Source organism: Hypanus sabinus, chromosome 10 (assembly GCF_030144855.1).
Source record: "Hypanus sabinus isolate sHypSab1 chromosome 10, sHypSab1.hap1, whole genome shotgun sequence".
Lineage (NCBI taxonomy): Eukaryota > Metazoa > Chordata > Chondrichthyes > Myliobatiformes > Dasyatidae > Hypanus > Hypanus sabinus.
Genome location: NC_082715.1, coordinates 17,714,816 through 17,735,051, shown reverse-complemented (window position 1 = coordinate 17,735,051; position 20,236 = coordinate 17,714,816).

The following is a 20,236-nucleotide window of genomic DNA, read 5'->3' as shown; positions in this document are numbered from 1 at the left end:
CACAAACTTATCAATCACCCCTGCTGTGGACCACCTGGAGGTTCAAGACGCTCTCATTACATGCACGTGCAGTTCAACTCTTTGAGTGATAATGCAGAAAGTTTGAATAATAACTCGTCTCCTTCTACCTTAGGCCACAAACTTTTCAATCACCCCTAGTATATGTGAACACACACACACATATGTAATGCCCTGGTGGGTATTTTCACTGTTATGCTGCATGTATTTCATTTTGGCAGTTCAGTAAGGCAGCAGTGTTTTCATGCTTGTTTGGGGCTTTTGTTCGAGATGAGATGAAGAGAGAAGACGTTGGGAAGAACCAGTTGTAGCATACGATCCGGTGGGAGACCTGTTTTTACGAGATGGATTGTGAGTGACATTCGGAAGGTGGTGTGCACTTTTACGTTGACCGAGGGCCCAGTGTGTGAGTTGCAGAGAAGTTCAAGATGAGCTCCAACTTGTGCACATTTGACTGCTTCACTATAATGGGTCCTTTTCTTTTTTTGTTCTTTTCTTTACTAACCCTTTAGTCAAATTAAGAATCATAAAGATAATTCTTTTAATCGTATGTGGTGTACTGTCTTTTATTTCGTGGTACTAATTTGTAACAGGGTAGTAAATTACACAGCATCCAAGCAAACAGGGATTTGCGGTGTGAGTGTGCCCCAATCTCATGAGTTTGGCAAGGCCAGGTGTTGTCTTCCTAGATTTATACAGCTGAGGAAACCAGGGAGTTTCATATATATATAGTTAAATAAGTAGAGCAAAAATAAAAAGAAGTAGAGAGGTGGTGTTCATGGGTTCAATGTCCATCATCATTCATATGGCAGAGGGGAAGAAGATGTTCTTGAATCATTGAGTGTGTGTGATGCACCATCAATAACTCTTGGAGATGTGAGGTGAGATATAGGCTTTTATTCACTGGAAGAGAGCAGTCAGCAGCAACAGATCTCCATACGACATCCTGGAGACTGAGGGAGGAGCAGTGCCTCCAATCGCCTTTATACAGGGGTCTGTGGGAGGAGCCACAGGAGCAGTCAGCAGAGGGGCGTGTCCAGACAGGTATGTGTAGTTCACCACAGTGTGCTTTCAGGCTCCCTGATGTTAGCGATGAGAACAAGGCCTGACCTGAGTGATGGGGGTCCTTAATGATGGATTCTGCCTTTCTGAGGCTTCATTCCTTGAAGATGCCTTGCATACTACTGAGGCCAGTGCCCATGAAGGAGCTAACTAAATTTACAACTCTCTGCAGCTTATCCCAATCTGGTGCAGTAGTAGCCCCTCCCCCCATGCAGGACAGTGACACAGCCAATTAGAATGCTCTCCATGATACATGTGTAGAAACTTATTCGTGTCTTTGGAACATACTGAATCTCTTCAAACTCCTAATGAAATATTGCTGCTGCAGTGCCTTCTTTGTGGCTGCACCAGGGTAGACGGGTATAAGAAGGACCTATTGTAAATTAATATGTGTGAAGCTGAATTTTTAGATGATCTTGTTTACAGAGAATGGAATGAGAGACCAATTTGGATGCAGTTAACCTGTCCCTAGCCCCAAGGGACTTGAATATATCTCTTAGATTCAGGCAGGGTCAGAATGGAAAGTAAGCCATAGAGGCATTGAGCACAGAAACAGCTCCTTCAGCCCATCGGGTTCATGTCAAATTATTAATCTGCTTAGTCACAGTGACCTCCACCCTGACCACAAGCCTCCATACTCCTCCCATCTATGGACCTATCCAAAACCACTCTTAATGGTGAAATCGAATCCACATTCACCACTTGTGCAGAGTGCCCGCTCCCTGCGTTAACCCATAACTGCCCAGCACCTTCGTTATTCCACTCACTACTGAGGTAGAGTTGCGGATTTTGGTATCCTTAATGTTCAGCGGTATGTTTTGATTATAGAAAAGATGAACAGGATAAGAAATTTCACTCACAAACAAGAGAAAATCTGCAGATGCTGGAAATCCAAGCAAAACGCTGCAGGAACTCAGCAGATCAGGCAGCATCTATGAAAAAGAGTACAGTCGATGTTTGTGCCTCTCCCTTCACTTTTCCCCATCTCCTTTCCCCTCGCTCTCCTTATCTCTTTGCCTGCCCATCGCCTCTCTCTACTGGTCCTCCCCTCTTTTCTTTCTTTGATGGCCTCTGTCCTCTTCTATCAGACTCCCACTTCTCCAGCCCTGAATCTTCTTCACTAATCAAATTCCCAGCGCGATACTTCACCCCTCCCTCTTTGGGTTTTGTCTACCACCTTGCGTTTCTCTCTCCCCTCCTCCCACCTTTTAAATCTACTCCTCAGCTTTTTTTCTCCACAACCGCTGAAGGGTTTTGACCCAAAATGTTGACTGTCCTGAGCAATACACACAAAATGTTAGTGGAACTTAGCAGGTCAGGTAGCATCAATGGAGGAGAATGAACAGTTGAAATTTCAGGTTAAGACCCTTAATTTTACTGCACTAAGTAAAATATGTCTTGATTGCAGAATAATATGATTTATCCACGTCTATCTTAGTTACTGTAGGCTCCTTAAGGTTCTCATAATGGGGGTGGGAGTTGGAATAATCTCCCAATGGCATGCATCTTAGAACCAAGGCCAGTTCCTGGCCTTCACATGTAGCTTTGCTACTAAGCCCAGCGAAACCATTTCTACTGATGGGAGAAGGTGCAAAGGCAGGTTACTGACACCTTAAAACCAATTGTTTTGGACAGATGGGGTTTGTCAGGTATGGTCGGCAGCTCACCTAGGAGAAGAAAAAGTAACTTTTGCTGCCTTGTGGCTGTATTCCCTCATGGGGAAGGGTTCTGGAATAAACCCTGAGGAGAAATCTGGAGCAAGAATACCTCAGGCAGTCCTACATTGAGGTCAAAGCTGACTGGTGGCTCCTCCAACACCACTGGTGCCAAACTGTACTGGCCCCTGGATTTATCAGCTGTGTGAGAAGGAGCTCCAGTTACACGGGCAACAGCTTGCCCTCCATATCATGCTGCCCTGGCTTGTATATCGTGACAGACTCGTAAACAGCTAGGGCGCAACATCCATGGTTGATGCAAGCAACGGAGGTCCTCAACTTAGTTAGCGGAATTACAACAATGGGTGTATGCTAAATAAAAGTACAGAAGGGATAAGTCAAGCAGCCAGTGGTGAGAGTAGAAGCAACATGCTTCTGCTCAAAGGAGGCTTCGGCTAGGAAGAGGCGACTGTTAAGGTTTCCTTTTTGGTTATTTCCCCCTCACTTACTGTACCATCTAAATGGCTGTGGCGTGCTCTTCGTGCTGGGTGTTGGAGAACTCCTGAGGTCACATCCACAACATCTGTGTGAAGTGCATCGGGCTGAAGACCGTGTCAGGGATCTGGAGCAGCAGCTCGATGACCTTCGGCTTGTATGGGAGAGCGAGGATATAATTGATCAAAGTTACAGGGGCGTAATCAACCCAAAGTTGCAGGAGGCGAGTAGCTGTGTGGCTGTCAGGGGAAATGGAAATAGGCAGTTAGAGCAGAGCCATTCCCTCAAAAACAAGTGTACTGCTTTGGATACTTCTGTGGGCGATGACCTCCCAGGAGACTGCCACGGCAACCGGGTTACAGGCACTGAACGAGGGTCCATGGTGCAGAAGGGAAAGAGAGAGAAGAAGGGAGTGGTAGTGATAGGGGACTCGATATTGAGGGGAACAGACAGGAGATTCTGTGGGCATGAACAGGACAGCCGGATGGTATGTTGCCTCCCAGGTGCCAGGGTCAGGGATGTCTCAGATCGCATCCACAACATTTTGGAGAGAGAGGGGGAGCAGCCAGATGTCTTGGTACATATTGGTACCAGTGACTTAGGAAGGAAAAACAAAGAGGTCCTGATAAGAGAATTTAGAGAGCTTGGTAGAAAGATGAGAAGCAGGACCTCCAGGGTAGTAATTTCTGAATTGCTGCCTGTGCCACACGCTAGTGAGGGTAGAAACAGGATGATTTGGTTGAAAAATGCATGGCTGAGAAACTGGTGTGGGGGCAGGGCTTCAGGTTCTTGGATAATTTGGATCTCTTCTGGGGGAGGTGTGACCTGTTCAAAATGACGGGTTGGACCTGAACCCAAGAGGGACCAATATTCTTGTGAGCAGGTTTGTTAGAGCTGTTGGGGAGGGTTTAAACTAACTTGGTGGGGGGGGGGGGTGTAGGGTGGGAACTGGAGTGAAGGGACTCAGGATAAGACAGATGGTAAAAAAGTAAAGGTAGTGTGCAGTCAGATTATCAGGAAGGGCAGGCAGGTGATGGGATTAGTTGGAGCCAACAGGCTGAGTATCAAATCATTAGGGATGCAGAATCAGAAAGGAGAGCAAATATGGTACTCAAGGTGCTGTAACTAAATGCACATAGTATTAGAAAAAAGGTGGATGATCTTGTTGCAATATTACAGATTGCCAGGTATGATGTTGTGGCCATCACTGAACTGTGGCTGAAGGGTGGTTGTAGTTGGGAGCTGAATTTTCAAGGTTACACGTTACATTGAAGAGATAGGAAGGTAGGCAGAGGGGGTTGTCTAGTAAAGAATGGCATCAAGTTAGTAGAAAGATGTGACATAGGATCGGAAGATGTTGAAACCTTGTGGGTTGAGTTAAGAAAATGCAAAGGTAAAAGGATGTTAATGGCAGTTATATACAGGCCTCCCAACAATGGCTGGGAGATGGACCACAGGTTACAACAGGAAATTGAAAAGGCGAGTTAAAAGGGCAATATTTTGGTAATCATGGGAAATTTTAACATGTTGGTCTATTGGGAAACTCAGGTTGGTAATGGATTTCAAGAGAGTGACTTTGTTGAATGCCTAAGAGATAGCTTTTTAGAGCAGTTTGTTGTTGAGCCTATTAAGAGATCAGCTATACTGGATTGGGTGTTATGTAATGAACTGGAGGCGATTAGGAAGCTTAACGTAAGAGAACACTTAGGAACCAGTGATCACAATATGATAGAGTTTAACTTGAAATTTTATTGGGGGAAAATAAAGTCTGACATGGCAGTGCTTCAGTGGAGTAAGGGAAACTACGGTGCTATGAGAGAGGAGTTGGCCAAAGTAAACTGGGAGGAGCTGTTGGCAGGGATGTCAGCAGAGCCGCAGTGGCGTGCATTTCCGGGAAAAATGAGGAAGGTGCAGGACATGCGTATTCCAAAGATAAAGAAATAATCAAATGGTAAAACAGTACAACTGTGGCCGACAAGGGAAGTCAAAGCAATTGTAAAAACAAAAGAGAGGACATACAACAAAGCAAAAATTAGTGGGAGGATGGAAGATTGGGAAGTTTTAAAAACCCTGCAGAGAGCAACTAAAAAAATCATTAGAAGGGAAAAGATGAAATATGAAAACAAGCTAGCAAATAATATCAAAGTGGATCGTAAAAGTTTTTTCAAGTATGTTAAAAATAAAAGAGAAATGAGAGTGGATATAGGACCACTAGAAAATGAGGCAGGAGAAATAATAACGGGGGTCAAGCAGATGGCTGATGAACTAAATGAGTATTTTGCATCAGTCTTCACTGTGGAAGACACTAGCAATATGCTTGACTTTGTAGTGTGTGACGGAAGAGAAGTGGGTGCAGTTACTGTTACAAGAGAGAAGGTGCTCAAAAAGCTGAAAGATCTAAAGGTACAAGTCACCCGGACCAGAGGAACTGCACTCCAGGGTTCTGAAAGAGGTTGCGTTAGAGATTGTGGTGGCATTAGAAATGATCCTTCAAAAATCATTGAACTCTGGTATGGTGCTGAAGTACTGGAAAATTCCAAATGTTACTGCACCCTTTGGGGGGAAGGCAGCAGCAAGGAAATTATAGACCAGTGGGCCTGACCTCAGTGGTTGGGAAGATGTTGGAGTCAATTGTTAAGGATGAGGTGATGGAATACTTGATGACACAGGACAAGATAGGACATAGTCAGCATGGTGTCCTTCAGGGAAAATCCTGCCTGATGAATTTGTTGGAATTCTTTGAGGAGATTACAAGAAGGATAGATAAAGGGGATGCAGTGGATGTTGTATATTTGGATTTTCAGGTCCCATGCATGAGGCTGCTTATGAAGTTGAGGGCCCGTGGTATTACATGAAAGTTACTAAAATGGTTAGAACATTGGCTGATGGGTAGGAGGCAGTGAGTGGGAATAAAATCATCCTTTTCTGGTTAGCTGCCAGTGACTAGTGGTGTTTTGCAGTGGTCATTGTTGGGATCACTTCTTTTTATGTTGTATATAAATGTTTTAGATAATGAATAGATGGCTTTGTTGCCAAGTTTGCAGAAGATATGAAAATTGGTGAAGGGGCAGGTAGTGTTGAGGAAACAGGTAGGATGCAGAAGGACTTAGACAGATTAGGAGAATGGTCAAGAAAATGGCAAATGAAATACAATGTTGGAAAATACATGGCCATGCACTTTGGAAGTAGAAATAAATTAATGGACTATTTTCTATAAGGGGAGAAAATCCAGGAATCTGAGATGCAAAGGGACTTGGGAGTCCTTGCGCAGAACACCCTGAAGGTTAACTTGCAGGTTGACTCAGCAGTGAGGAAGGCAAATGCAATGTCAGCATTCATTTCAAGAGGTCTAGTATAGAAGAGCAAGGATGTGATGCTGAGGCTTTATAAGGCACTGGTGAGGCCTCACCTTGAGTATTGTGAACCATTTTGGGCCCCTCATCTTAGAAAAGATGCGCTGGCATTGGAGAGGGACCAGAGGAGGTTCACAAAGACGATTCCAAGAATGAAAGGGTTATCATACGAGGAACATTTGATGGCTCTGGGTCTGTACTCGCTGGAATTCAGAAGGATGAGGAGGGATCTTATTGAAACCTTTCGAATGTTGAAAGGCCTAGACCAGGGGTCAGCAACGTTTACCACTGAAAGAGCCACTTGGACCCGTTTCCCACAGAAAAGAAAACACTGGGAGCCGCAAAACCCGTTTGACATTTAAAATGAAATAACACTGCATACAACGTTTTGTTTTGCCTTTATGCTATGTATAAACAAACTATAATGTGTTGAATTTATGAAATTGATGAACTCCTGCAGAGAAAACGAAATTACATTTCTGCATGCAACAAAAACATTTTGAACTCCGAAAAAAAGACGTTGGGTTGAAGGTTACTTTGAAGTAAAATACTCAACGTCTATTTGAGTCCTTCTTGTATTTATGAAAAACGCCAAACTTAAATTTGCCGCCAGCAGCAAACCAAAAATAACGTCAGCCAGCTGTCAACCTGAAAAATAAAAGGACTATTTCACTGAACAATGAAAACATATGAATATACGTAAAATAATAGGCAATTAAAATATTTATCATACTTGTTCAGGTTGACTCACACCTGCCAATGCAGTCGTATTCAGTAGGGATGGATCGATGCTTAGGGGAGTGACCGGGAAGGATAATGTGTTTTTTTCCTCTCTGAACTCACAGAAGCGTTTCCCAAACGATGTTTGCATTGCGATGATTGCAGAATGTAAATACTCCGAATTTATCATGTCGTGACCTTGTTTGAACTCTCTCAAATTGGGGAAGTAAGACAATGTGTCTTTCTGTAAATCTCTGGCAAACACTGTCAACTTGCGCTCGAATGCCAAAACATCCTCCAACATGTGCAGGGCTCTGCGTCCTTTCCCCTGAAGAGCTGTGTTCAGCGTGTTCAGGTGCGCTGTCATGTCTACCATGAAGTGTAGCTTTTCCAGCCACTCTGGCTGTTCCAGCTCAGGAAAGTTGAGCCCTTTGCTGCCCAGGAAAGTTTTCACTTCTTCCAGACACGCGACAAAGCGTTTCAGCACCTCCCCTCTGGACAGCCAGCGGTAAAAACACGTTGTAGCGGTTGCTACACGCAGTCAGTAAACTGCAGTCAAAGATAGCTTTATTCGAACTAAACAGCCTTGCTTTTAAGCCTCCCTCAACCCGCCCCCCAAGGGCACGGATGCTGCAAAAGACACGTACTCACAAACCCCCGTAGGCTATCTCCCGTAGCCTGAACGCTGGCTAATTGTGAGCCGGTTCGGATGTGTCAGGAAATGGGTCGCCACAACGTCTTATTTAGATTGTACAAGATCACCATAATCTTCAAATTTAGATTTACATTTCAAAAACTAACAAACTAACATAAAATACATTTTAATTAAATACTGACCATGTAGCGGTGTGCTACACGCAGCGCTAAAATTACGACACGGAGTCGGTAACTGCAGTCGAAGGAAAAAACTTTATTCGAAATCTTCAGCCTCACTTTTAAGCCTCCCTCAACCTGCCCCCCCATGGCGCAGAGGCTCCAAAGCTCTGTGCTCGCAAACCCCCGTAGGCTATCTAATTGTGAGTCGGTTCGGATGTGCCAGGAAAAGGGTCGCCACAACCAATTATTTCCCAAAGCAACAGGGAGCCGCAGCACAGACGTAAAAGAGCCACATGTGGCTCCGGAGCCGCGGGTTGCCGACCCCCGGCCTAGACAGAGCAGATATGGAAAGGATGTTTCCCATGGTGGGAGAGTCTAGGACAGAAGGGCACAGCCTCAGGATAGGGGGGCAGCCTTTCAAAACATTTTAGCCAGAGTGTGGTGAATTTGTGGAATTTATTACCACAAGCAACTGTGGAGGCCAGGTTATTGTATGTATTTAAGGCAGAGCTTGATAGGTTCTTGATTGGGCATGGCGTCAAAGGTTATGGGGAGAAGGCTTGGGTTGGAGCTGAGGAGGGGAAAAAGGATCAGCCGTGATTGAATGGCAGAGCAGACTTGATGGGTCAAATGCCCTAAATCTGCTCCTATGTGATATGGTCTTATGCTCTTATTTTAACTTATAGTTTTTATTACGATGTGCTGCAATGTACTGCTGCTGTAAAACAACAAATTTCTCAACATATGTCAGTGATACGTTGTGATCCTGGTTCTGAATATTGCAATTGACCATGCATCCAGCACTTCCACTGGCAGCTGGTTCCATGCTTATGCCATGATCTGAGTAAACAAGTTGCCCCTCAGGTTCTCCTATAAATATTTCACATTTCATCCTTAACCTATGACCTTTAGTTCTAGTCTCACCAAACCTTATAGGAAAAGCCTATAAGGGTAGCCTGTCTCTACCCCTCATAATTTTGTAATACGCTGATTAACCCTTCATACTGCAGAACATGCCTTAATCCTAAATACCAAAGATGACTGCTATTTTTCCTTTGGTAAGTATCTACTAGCGTGGAAAGCAGGGTTAGTTTCAAAATTCTCTGTATAGTTTATTGGGCCTCTGCTTGCATAGGATTGACCATTCACATTAGGGATATGAAGAGTTCAGGGATTCTTTATCTTCACTAAATACTCTGTGGTGCCCTAGATTATAGTCAAACTCAGCCAAGGATGATCCGAAACCTGGCTTTGAAAGGAGAAAGTTTGGATATGAGGCTTTCATGTCCCATCTTGTAAAATCTCAGAGCAACACCAACACCAACACCAACAGAAGCTCCAAAGACCTCATCACTAAGACAGGAAGGATCTTCTCATAAAAGACGGATGTATATGTGTGTTGAAAGCAAAACCACGAGGCCTCTTAACCTTCTATCGGCCCAGGGCAGAGGATCCTGGTGAGCTGCTGTTAATGGTCTATGGGTGATGGAAAAGAGGAGGAGAAGAAGAATGTAATACTAATAATAATAATAATAATAATAATAATAATAATAATAACAACAACAGTAATAATAGGCAGGACTCTTGATAATTTCATTTGTTGCCTTTCAACACTGTTGAAAGTTGAAAGACACTGTTCAACATTGGTAATACAAAATATTGCAAGTCCGGTCATTGGTCAGATTGATGGTGGGGGAACTGTGTGACCTTGGTTGGACTTTGCATGGACCAGGCTGTCATCTGAAAATTGGTGGACCTGGGGCAAATTCACTACCTCCAGTCTTGGTCAGATAATATTTGGCTAGCTAATTCAGAAATGTCCAGGAATCTTAACACTAAGCACACTTTTTTGCTCTAATTGCAAAACATACAACATGCTAGTGGAACTCAGCAGGTCAGGCAGTATGTATGGAAATAAATAAACAGTTGACGTTTTAGGCTGAGACTCTTGATCAGGACTGGAAAGGAAAAGGAAAGATATTTTCTTTCTTGTAAAAACTGTGCATAATTTATGTCTAAGTTATGTTTTTCTTGTGAATGGTCTGTATTGGGTTTGGTTTATAATTGTTCCATGTAGCAAAATACAGTGAAAAGCTTGTCTTGCATAGTTTTTATGCTGATCAAATCATAATACCTTGAAAGGAGAAGAAGAATTATAATAATAGCAAATATATGTGCTGCAATGAGCCATGATGTTGCTACAAATAAGTTGTCATTCATCTGTGCATACATGTACTTGTGCATATGACAATAGGCTAGACTTTGACTTTGAATATCTGCAATAATTTACAAGTCGGTACAATTTCACTTTATAAACATAAGAGATTCTGCAGATGCTGGAAATGGATAGATGCAGTCTGTGCTACTGAGGTCTTGTACCCTTTTGTGTTGCAGTCTGAGTTTCTTTGCCAGAATTCTGGAATGAATGACTTTCTGGATTAAAAAACATTAAAAAAAATTTATAGCAAGTAAAAATCAGTTATTTTATTTATTTCATGAATTTCTCTGAATCTAGCCAAGAAGGACAAATAATGTATATCTTCAGTATCATTTCCTTACGTTTAAATTTATTTTTCCTGAAAATATAGGACTATAGGATTTATTTGTGCTATTCTGTGCATTCATTATTTCTATATTGTTAGCAGGTAAGTAAGAAATCTTGTGATGCATCACCAATCGCACACAAACTACACAAAAGCTCCAAATATTAGCACTAAACAACAACCTTCTGGAATGCAAGGACATTTAATCAGATAGGTATAGTTGAAAAAAATAGAAAATATGGGCTGATTCCAACAATATTGCCAATGGCTATTATTCTGCAGACCTTGTAGTTCTATTATTCTTCTGTTCTGCAAAGAAGGCTCTCAACGTTCTTTGTCCTGTCAGCTTTGTGTCAGTAATTGACCAGAGGCACTCTTGGCCCTCAGCTTACTTCTTAGAGTTAATTTCTCTCTGCCTTTCTAGGCCATATCAAAGAACAACACTAGGAACATGAAAGGTAGTAGGACAAAGCCTTGTAGCTTGGTCAAGGATTCGGAACAGTGTGATCTACTCGAAAATGCAAACACACACTCAGTGGCCACTTTATTAACCACATCCTGTACCTAATAAAGTGACAACTGAGTGTATGTTCATGGTCTTCTGCTGCTGTAGCCCACCTACCTCAACGTTTGATGTGTTGTGCGTTCAGAGATGTTCTTCTGCACACCACTGTTGTAACACATGGTTATTTGAGTTTCTGTTGCTTTCCTGTCAGCTTGACCTAGTCTGGCCGTTCTTCTCTGACTTCTCTCATTGATAAGGTGTTTTCGTCCACAGAATTGCCGTTCACTGGATATTTTGTAGTTTGCACCATTCTATGCAAACTGTTGTGCATGAAAATTCCAGGAGATCAGCATTTATTTGGAGATACAGCCCACAATAGGCCCTTCCAGCCCTATGAGTTGCATTGCCCAGCAACCTACCTATTTAACACTAGCTTAATCACAAGATGATTTACAATGACCAACGTGTGTCTTAAGCAATTATTTCTGTGATCACAAGACACTGTTCAACATTGGTAATACAAAATATTGCAAGTCCGGTCATTGGTCAGATTGATGGCGGGGGAGCTGTGTGACCTTGGTTGGACTTTGCACGGACCAGGCTGTCATTCTGTAATGTCACCTGTAACAGCCCCTAGGGGACGAGGCTCCCAAAGCGATGTGAAAGAGACCGGAGGTGTGGCAGGTGTGCTGGAGTTTGTGCTTGTTTGGGAGCTGGCCCCTGCATACATGCTCTCCCCATTGGTGCTGCTCTCCAATGCGAAATGAGGAAGTGCTGCGTACTTGTTTTTGCGGAAACATGGCTTCCAGCCAACATCCTATGCACCATCAATCTTCAGGCCATGCCACTCAGGTATTTGTGCTAATATTATTTTTTATAACTATGTGCTGTTGTAGCTATATGTGTTATGTGCTATGTGTGACTGTATGTGCTGTGTTTTGCACCTTGGCCCTGGAGGAACACTTTCGTTTAGCCGTATAATTAATGACAATTAAACTTGAACTTGAATTTGGCAAGCTGATTTTTATTGAGTATCAGAGTTGGGAAGTTGTGTTGTGGTTATGTAAGAAGTTGATCCCATTCCCATTTCTGACATTTCTGACAGGGCTGTACAGGGCCCTGGTGAGACCCCACCTGGAGTATTGTGTGCAGTTTTGGTCTCCAAATTTGAGGAAGGACATTCTTGCTATTGAGGGAGTGCAGCGTAGGTTCACAAGGTTAATTCCCAAAATGGCGGGACTGTCATATGTTGAAAGATTGGAGCAACTGGGCTTGTATACACTGGAATTTAGAAGGGTGAGAGGGGATCTGATTGAAACATATAAGATTATTAAGGGATTGGACACACTGGAGGCAGGAAGCATGTTCCCGCTGATGGGTGAGTCCAGAACTAGAGGCCACAGTTTAAGAATAAGGGGTAGGCCATTTAGAACAGAGATGCGGAAAAACTTTTTCACCCAGAGAGTGGTGGATATGTGGAATGCCCTGCCCCAGAAGGCAGTGGAGGCCAAGTCTCTAGATGCATTCAAGAGAGAGTTAGATAGAGCTCTTATAGATAGCAGGGTCAAGGGATATGGGGAGAGGGCAGGAACGGGGTACTGATTGTGTATGATCAGCCATGATCACAGTGAATGGCGGTGCTGGCTAGGAGGGCTGAATGGCCTACTCCTGCATCTACTGTCGATTGTCTATTGTCTATTGACATGTCAATCCATAGCCGCCTTTACTGTCATGTTGAGGACACACTGATATTGGAGGAACAATACCTTATATTCTCCCTGGTTAGCCTCCACCCTGATGGCATGAACATTGATTTCTCGAACCTCCGGTAATGCCCCCTCCCACCATTCTCCATCCCTTTTTCCCTCTCTCACCTTATCACCTTGCCTGCCCATCGCCTCCCTCTGATGCTCCTCCCCCTTTTCTTTCTTCCATGTCCTTCTGCCCTCTCCTATTAGATTCCACCTTCTCCAGCCCTGTATCTCTTTCACCAGTCAACTTCTCAACTCTTTACTTCACCCCTCCCTCTCCTGGTTTCACCTGTCACCTTGTGCTTCTCCCTCCCCTCCCCCTCCTTTTAACTCATCTTTTTTTCTCCAGACCTGCTGAAGGGTCTTGGCCCAAAGGGTCGACTGTACTCATTTTCATGCTGCCTGGCCTGCTGAGTTCCTCCAGCATTTTGTGTGTGTTGCTTGGATTTCCAGCATCTGCAGATTTTCTCACGTTATAAACATATTGGTCATCATCTCCCCCAGGTCCTTCATCTACTACTTTCTTCTATTTGATTCCTTCTTCTTCAGCCCTTTACCACTTCCACCAATCATCTCCCAGTTTCTTACTTTGTCCCCCCATCCCACCTACCCACCTTCCCCCTCACCTGTTACCTGTCAACTTTTGCCCCTACCTTCTTAATCTGGCTTCTTCCCGCTTCCATTTCAGCTCAAAGTTCAAAGTAAATTTATTATCAACATACACATCAATCACCATATAGAACCTCGAGATTCATTTACGTGCAGGCATACTTATTAAATCTATTATAGAATAGTAATCATAACAGAGTCAACGAAAGACCACACCAACTAGGGTGTTCAACCAGTGTGCAAAAGACAGCAAACTGTACAAATACAAAAAAGGAAGATATAGTGATAATAAATAAATAAACAATAAATATCGAGAACATAAGGTGATGTTATCTCCTCTGGTTCAAGAGCCTGATGGTTGAGGGGTATTAACTCTTTCAAATTCCTGAGGTTTCTTTACGTTCTTCCTGATGGCAGCAGGGAGAAGAGAGCATGACCTGGGCGATGGGTGGGGGGTGGTTCTTGATGATGGACCTGGGTGTTGGGGGTCTGTGATGATGGAGAATTTCAGCCCCAAATGTCAATTGTTTATTCCCCTCCAGGGATCTGCCTGACTTTTTGTATTCCTCCCCCCCCCCCCAGCATTCTGAGTGTGTCGCTGAAGACTGCCAACATCTATAGAATCTTTTGTGCATAAAGCCGCTGTTTTTAATGGTTGCTAAGGAGATCTAGAGCATACCTGACCTTATATACCTTATTTCTGCATGTCCTGACAAGTGGAGAGAATATTCAGAAATTCTATATTCAGGAGTACAAAGTTCAAAGCAAATTTAATTTCAAAGTACATATATGAGACCCACCTACTACCTTGAGCTTCATTTTCTTGCAGGCATTCACAGTAGGACAGAGAAATACAAAAGAACCAATGGAAAGCCACACACAAACTCCAAGAAGGTGGAGTGGAGTGATGATGGTGTTAAATGGCGACTCCTTAGCTTGCATCTTCTGAAACAGCTCTATTTCCATCTTTAATATCTTTATTTTTCCCTTTCAGGGTTCTTTTGAAGACCCTGACCTGGAGTTACATGCTGACTATGGTTCTTTGAGGGAATGGGACCCACTTTTGGGGTTCCACAACCGGCCGTTGTTGTTCGGCACACCAATGCTCGGCCTAAGAGTCTGGATTCGGAAGCCTAGGATCTTGGGGCTCTGGAGATGGGCTGATCGATGGTTGGTGTCATGACAAGAGACTCATATGTCATCTGGGAAGTCAGAATATCTGTGGTTGTGTGCCCAGCTTTTTGGGCACAGAGCTCGAAAAAAGCGACATGGTGGACTTACAACATCATAAACCAACGAGTTGTTTGTTACATCACCCCGCTCGCTGGGAAAACAGAGAGACTCTTTCTCCCTTATTAAGGAGAGAAAGAGAGAGCCTGTGGTATATGAATACCAGGTGAAATGTGAAATCTTTGGGATAACTGCAAGTCTGTGTCTTTTCCTGTTGCTTTACTCATGCTTGAGTGCTTGGTGGCAGGTGCCGATGTTATTTTTTGCTGCTGGGGGTAGGAGGGGTTGTTGCTTGCTGCTGCTTATGCGTGGGAGGGAGGGGAGCTGGGAGGGGTATCTTTGGGGTTCGAACATTTAACCATCGTTCATTCTTTGGGAAACTCCTCTGTTTTCGTGGACGGTTGTGAAGAAAAAGCATTTCAGGCTGTATGTTGTATACATTCCACTGACATTAAATTCTACCTTTAAACCGCTGAACAAACAACAACTCAGTAAGTCTTTTCTCAGAATGTCTGAGGAAGGATTGCTAATACAAGGTATTAAAGTTTTTGGGTAGGGAAGTGTGAGACAGTCATGCCTGATTATCTGCCCAGTGATCAACTCCGTACGCTGCTGGCTATTCAGGTCTATAAAGGATTCCCTAGCATTATACAATGCTCTGCTCTACTATTAACTTTGAGAATCAAGTTCTCAAAACCTGTCTCTCGGCATTGCTAGGATGAATGGAATTCTGAAGGAAGACACTAGCCTTCATTGCACCCAGGATGTTTCCAAGGGACAATGCCTCAGAAAAGCAGTATCCATCATTAAGGACCCCCATCACCCAGGATATACCATCTTCTCATTGCTACCATCAGGGAGGAGGTTCAGGAGCCTGAAGGCACACACTTAACTCCCCTCTGCCATCTGATTTCTGAATGGACATGGAACCCATGAACACTACCTCATCACTTTTTTTTTGCACTAATTTAATTTAATTTAATTATTTTACACACACACACACACACACACACACACACAGTGATTGATATGTTCGTGGCCTCAGGTAGAAGGAGATGAGTTATACAGCTCTTGTTTCATGCAAAAGCAGTTCAACTCTTTGAGTGATTATGCAGAAAGTTTGAAGTTAATAACATCTCCTACCTTAGGCCATGAACTTATCAATCACCCCGATGAGTTATTAACTGATATTATTAACTTCAAACTTTCTGCATAATCAATCAAGGAGTTGAACTGTATGTGCATGTAATGAGAGCTGTATAACTCATCTCCTTCTACCTTAGGCCACAAACTTATCAATCATCCATCTGTGGACCCTTTCTGGAGATCCAAGATCCATATGCTCCACGACCACTGGACTAAGTGTGTAAACATAGGAGGGGGACTATGTTTTAAATTTTTTTTTATTGTGTTTTCAAATGCTTACAGAAGGAAAGAAAAAAAATTATCAACCCTTCCCCCCCTCCCCTTAACCCCTCCCCCCTAACATATCCCTATAGTAAGAAAGGAAAAAAAGAGAAGAAAAAAAGAAAGAAAGAAAGAATTCCTGGATATCAGAAAATCCCCACATGCCCCATGGAGTTCATAATAGCTTTAGTATATATATTTATTTCTTTCCCCAAATAACCAGTAATTTTATCTTTGGAGCACCTATATATTTAGTCTTATCTTTTGTAAATAAGGGCACCAAATTTTCAGAAATGTTTCATATTTATCTCTTAAATTATAAGTAATTTTTTCAAGTGGAATACAGCTAAAGATTTCGTTCTTCCAATGATCTATACTTAAGTATGACTCTGATTTCCAAGTAACTGCAATAGCCTTTTTGGCTACTGCCAATGCAATTTTTATAAATTCTTTCTGATATTTATTCAATTTGGGTTTCGGTTTTATCCCTTCAATATCGCCTAGTAAAAATAAATGTAAAAAAGTACCAATTCCTTGATTACATCGGAAGCATAGATCAGATCAATTTGCATTTAATTTATTTATTTTTTTGCGGTGTAATATATAACTGTTGTAAAAAATTATATTGCACTAATCTTAACCGGACATTTGTTGTATTTGTCATACTGTCAAGACACAGTCTTGACCAACTTGTTTCTTCAATTTTATTATTCAAGTCAGTTTCCTGTTTTTGTCTTGACTTACGAATTCCTTGTTTTTGCCTGTTAATTGCCTGTTTTTGAATCAAACTATACATACAAGAGATAATTTTTTTAATTCTTCCTTTTTGAATTAAAGTTTCTATTTCATTAGGTTTCGGCAATAACATTGTTTGACCCAGTTTATCTCTTAAATAAGCCCTTAATTGGAAACAACAAAAATGAGTGTGTTTGATATTTTGTATTTATTCTTTAATGGATCAAATGACATTAATCAATTCAAAACAGGAGGGGACTATGTTGAGAAATAAATGTGCTTGGTTTTCTAAAATTGACTCCTTCTACCTTAGGCCACAAATTGTGTGTGTGTGTGTGTGTGTGTGAGTGTGTGTGTGTGTGTGTGTGTGTGTGTGTGTGTGTGTGTGTGTGTGTGTGTGTGTGTGTGTGTGTGTGTGTGTGTGTGTGTGTGTGTGTGTGTGTGTGTGTGTGTGTGTTTTTATTATTAGGTACTGCAATATACTGCTGCTGCAAAAACAATGAATTTCACGATATGTGCTCGTGATATTAAACATGATTCTGATATGCTGGAACTGCAATATGGTATGCTTAACTGGGGATGAATTCTAGGCGTTATATCCTTATCCCCCACATCCCGACATTCTAAGCTTTCCTGTTTCCACTTACATATCTGTTTTATTCTGCCTTAGCTATTTTAATATTATTTTTGAACTCCACCGCCCTTCTTTCATTTCTATGCTTTCAAAGTACTCTGCCTTTTCAAGTTTTTAACTCTCATTTATCTCAAACCTTCCACAATTTTGCCAGTTTCCCCAGACATGATTTTTTCTCAGATAAGTTTGCATTCTCTCTGTCTTGCTCACCATTCCCTGACGGGCTCACTAAGGCACTGGTCCTTGCTTCCTTACAAACACAGTTCCAGTAGCCCCTGTCCTGTTTTACTAATCTTCCCATGTTGTCAGGTGTCTGACTGGTAATTCCTTTCAATTTCCTTTGGAAATGTAACCGCGTTAACAGCAGAATGTAAATACAGAGTGCTATTAGTGCCACATGCCAAAAGAGTGCACTGTAAAATTGCCACCGTGCATTTATCGTCTGAAAGGCAATAGGATTTTTCCTCAAGTGGAGCAATTTCCTCTTTGTGCTGGGTGTGGCCAGATAGCAGGCTTTTGCTGCTATAGTGGCCTTTCATTCACGAAGATTCCCATGACCTTTGACATGGTTAGTATCGGTTGGTGTTGGCCATTTGAATTTGATCCCTGCTTGTGGATAAGCACAGTGTTTTCTGCTTCTCACTTAGCTGGGATAATGCCTAAGTGCAATTCAAAGAGATGATCCAGGAAAGTAGTTATATCCTGAGCTGGGACATCAAAATCTGAACACCTTGGTCACCAGACCGAAGCTAGTTTGAGACTAAGTGTATGAAGGTGATGATTAAGTGTCTCATTTTAGTTCATTACCGTTGGCTGCATGGGTAGGACTTCTAGTACTTGATCTCAGTTGTCGCCCAGTTTTTGGCACGAAATTTTGAAAATAATCGACTTTAATCACATCAGTGGAAGCAGTCATTTAAAGTTGATGCAGGAGCAGAGAGACTTGGAAATGGGTGTACACAAAGTTTTGAAGCTGGCAGGAAAGGATGTCAGAATCAGAATCTGGTTTATTATCACTGACATGGTCGTAGAATTTGTTCTTTTGAGGCAGCAGTACAGTGCAATATAGAAATAGACTATAAATTGCAATATATACCTATATATTATAATATACAGGACTATATTATACTATATATATTTACAAATCAAATAATTACTTTATAAATAAATGAATATATTAATATATAAAATAAATAACTATATAACTATAGTGTTTGCTGTTTCTCACTTAGCTGGGAAGTAAAATTTAGAGAAATGATCTGTTTAATCTAGGTAACAGTACTTATTTTGTTTATTGTACAAAAAAGGGAACAGAAATAGTGAGGTAGTATTCATGGGTTAAAGGACTATTCAGAAATCTGATGTCAGGTGGAAGAATGTGTTCCTAAAATGTATGAAGATGTCTGTACAATTGTACATACGCTCTTCTCATTGCTACCATCGGGGAGGAAGCACAGGAGCCTGTAGGCACACACTCAGTGATTCAAGAACAACTCCTTCCTCTCAGCCATCTGATTTTCGGACATACTCCAGTGATATTAAACCTGTTTCTGTTACAAATGGAGGTACTTCACTCAAGAGCAAGGAATTTGTATTTGTTAACTCTTGTCCCATCTGGGCTACTGTGCCTATTTCTGATCATCACACTTCAGTAAAGATGTTAAGGCCCTGGTAAAAGTGTGGAAAAGCTTTACCTGGATATTAGGATTGAAGGCCTTTGCGTAAATGGAGACTAGAGAAGGGTTGTGGTAGAAGTTTGAATAATAACCATAAAAAAGGGAATTCAATAAATAATTAGGCAGAAAGGATAGAGTAAAAGCAAGGGAACAGTATTAACCTGCTAGCCGTTTCAAAGAGATATAATAAACCAAACCCTGTACAGCATGATTCTTTGATTATGAAAACCATCTATATATTTCTGAACAGTTAGGCAGGAAGGTTAGAATTGCAGGCTTACGTTTGTTTCTTTTGTTTTATTTTTGCCTTCATCAATGAATGTCACCTTGACTTCGAAGACCTTCTGCATTTTTTGCAATCACTTCTGGTTTCATACTTTTCCAAAGTGAATAGACACAACTATACGACAATAAGACCATAAGACATGGGAGCAGATTTATGCCATTCAGCCCATTGAGTTTGCTCTGCCATTCCACATAGGCTGATTTTTTTTTTATCCCTTTCAACCCCATTCTTCTGCCTTCTCTCTGGTACCTTTCCTGCCCTGACTAATCAAGAACCTATCAATCTTTGCTTTAAATACACCCAAAGACCTGGCCTCCACAACCAGCTGTGGCAATGAATTCCATGGATTCACAACCTTCTAGCTAAAGAAATTCCTCCTCTTCTGTGTTCAAAATCAGTCTCTTTATTCTGAGGCTGTGCCCTCAGATCTTAGACTCCCCATCTATAGGAAACATCCTCTCCACATCCACTCTTTCTAGGTCATTCAGTATTTGGTAGGTTTCAATGAGATCCTCCCTCATTCCTCTAAATTCTAGAGAGTACAGGCCTAGAGACATCAGACATTCCTCATACTTTAACCATATAATTTGTGGAGCCATTCTCCTGAAACTTCTCTGAAACCGCTCCAATAACAGCACATCTTTTAAATGTCCAAAACTGCTCACAATACTCCAAGTGCAGTCTGTCCAATGCCTTATAAAGCTCCAGCATCACATATTTGTCTTTATATTCTTCCCTTCT